Here is a 2,885-nt window from a genome sequence, read left to right on the forward strand (position 1 = left end):
ACTGATACATCAATAAATATTTGTTTCACATCTATCCACTGTGCAATAGATTCTGGAAATGAAAAACCTAAATTAGACACTTGAGGCATTCAGTGTCTTCCTCAGTCTCTCTCCCCTTCCCTAACCCCCACTCCCACTCCCACCCCTCCCACCCCCCCACCTTCACCTGGCTAATTCTTACCCACCCTTCAGGTTAAGTTCTTCAGAAGAGGAGTAGGATAATGACTAAAAACAGAGCATTGGATTTGGTATCAAGAACGACACTGGCAACGTTAACAAGAGTGTTTTCAGTGGGATGGGAGGCATGGAGGGGTCAGATGCAGACTGCAGGTGACACAAGTGAGGAGTTAGAGCCAATGAGGACAGACTCTTTATTGCAAAACACAAGTAGCAAAAAAGGAGGAAACAGATACTGTAGTAATGCACGGGGAAGAGACTGTTCATTAAAAAGTTTGGTTTTGGTTAGGAAGAAATTTGAGTATGATTTTAAACTTAGAAACAGCCAAATCATTGGTAGAAATTGACAATACAGAAAAAAATGAAGATAATTTATGTGGCAAGCTCCAGAGTAGTGATGTGATGTTTTACGGGCATTGATCTTGGTCTTGGGAGGGAAGGACGTCTCTCCCCTAGGAATATTAGGGAAAGAAGTAATGTGACGACAGTTAGAATCTGAAACTGAGAGTAGTGAAGTGAAAAACACGAGAAATGCCTCTTATCTCTGTTGGGAAAAATGGAATATAAATCATGTTCTCAGAAGAAGATAGATAACGAAGACACAAACAGTTTGGAAATGATGAATGTTTGGAACTGTTTTTATGAGGAATGCATGCTCTGTGCTCCCTTTTGTCCCCTCAATCCCTCCTACCTACTTCTCTACCTGCTTCGTGCCGTGAGATGCCATGGGTTATACTAGCCCGTTTCCCAACTCTAACTTTTGGTTGATTTCAACCAATGAGAGCAAAGAGAGTTGGGAATATTTATCCTACCAGGTCTTTTTCTGCCTGGCCATGAGCTGCCAGCGGCAAGAGTTCCTCTCCCAAGGAACACAGCTGATGTTAGGAGGCCTTCCCTTATAGCTACTAGTCTTGATAGCTTCCTCTTCCTTTTAGGCTTAAGAGAGTAATGGCTTTTCCTCTGATGCTGACCCCAGGACATTTTGCCATCCTGTTTTCCCATAACCTGGCTTACACCTGAACAAATAGCTTTCCTACTGAACTTTCCTCACACTTGAGTGTGCCATTTGTTTCTTCTCTGGGATCCTGACTGACACAGAATGCAAGAGGAAGTTGAGTGGAGACAAGTAAAAGCATTGTCTGAAGCACCTTGACTAAGTTTGTCATGCTCATTTTCTCTGGTTGATCTTGCTATCTATGAGAAGACACAAATGAAGAGGATGGTGGGATTCATGGAAGCTTGTAGGTGGAAGAATACATGTGGCAAAAGAAAAGAGAAAGGAATAGAGGGTACTGGTGAAAGGGTCATTGAAATTACTGGCTTAGACCTAAGAGCTGTGCTTTCCACGTGCATTTTGAGTGAGAGAAACACTTTTCTACTGGTTTCTTAAGTCTTTATGGCTGAATTATGATCTCCCTTGAATTTGCCTGTATTTTCAGTGAAGCTTCAGAAAATAGAAACATACACACACATACACATAGACACACAAACACACTTTAGGTCACTCTAGATCTGAAAGTGTTATTGGACTGCCCTAGACTGAATTATGCACCCTGAATTCAAATGCTGAAGCCCTAACAACCACTCTGACTGTATTTGTAGACAGAACCTTTAAGGAGGTAATGAAGGTTAAATGTGGCTTCCCAGGTTGGCTAGTGGTAAAGAAACTGCCTGCCAACCCAGGAGATACAAGAGACACGGGTTCAATCCCTGGGCCGAGAAGACTTCCTGAAGGAAGGTCACTCACTATTCTTGCCTGGAGAATCCCCATGGACAGAGGAGTCTGGCAGGCTAAGGTCCGTAGGGTCACACAGAGTCAAACACTTGACTGAAGCAACTTAGAAGCATGCACTAGTTAGGTTAAAGGAAATCATTAAGGTAGGGCTTTAATCCAATAGGATTGGTGTCCTTACCAGAAGAGAAAGAGACACTGGGGATACATGCAAAGAGACAGATCACATGAGGCCACAGCAAGAAGGCAGCTGTCTGCAAGCTACGAGGAGAGTCCTCATCAGAAACTAGCTCTGTTGACACCTTGAGTTTGGACTTCTAGCCTCCAGAACTAAGAGAACTGAGAGAATATAAATTTCTGTTAAGTAACCCAGCTGTGTGATACTGTGATACTCTGCTATGGCAGTTGCATATCAAAGAGAACCATACTTCATTGGTCATGGAATCCAATGAGGCAAAATACTCCATTCTGCCCACTTGCAATGGCTTCTCATCTCCTTTTTACTGACTATGATTTACTCTCCAAGCCCAATTCCAATTTCACCTCTGGGAAACCTCCCAGTTCCCTGGTGGCTCAGATGGTAAAGCATCTGCCTACAATGCAGGAGACCCAGGTTCAATCCCTGGGTCAGGAAGATCCTCTGGAGAAGGAAATGGCAGTGCTCTTGCCTGGAAAATCCCATGGACAGAGAAGCCTTGTAGGCTACAGTCCATGGGGTCGCAAACAGTTGGACACGACTGAGCAACTTCATTTCACTTTATCTTCCCTATTCCCTAAAGGAATTCACTCTTTAGGAATTCAACCTCTCTGTTCTTCAATAATCCCATGTTTTTATTATTACCTCTCCTAGGGCCAACACATTAGAATTTTTAATTCACCCCAGCTCTTATCAATGCCAAGTATACAGAAAGCATTTAATAAATGTTTGTTGATTGATGGGTTACTTATCCTCAAAAATTAGATAAAAAATATTTAG

General features: G+C 42.7%; 1 non-coding gene across 1 annotated transcript; it reads left to right on the top strand.

Annotated features, from left to right (window-relative positions):
- The first annotated feature begins 2,471 nt into the window (after positions 1–2,471).
- On the top strand, positions 2,472–2,544 carry TRNAC-ACA (transfer RNA cysteine (anticodon ACA)). Its single transcript has one exon. It is a non-coding gene; the product is annotated as a tRNA-Cys (tRNA).
- Positions 2,545–2,885: the final 341 nt, after the last annotated feature.

Source organism: Budorcas taxicolor, chromosome 3 (genome assembly GCF_023091745.1).
Source record: "Budorcas taxicolor isolate Tak-1 chromosome 3, Takin1.1, whole genome shotgun sequence".
In the NCBI taxonomy this organism is placed as follows: Eukaryota; Metazoa; Chordata; class Mammalia; order Artiodactyla; family Bovidae; genus Budorcas; species Budorcas taxicolor.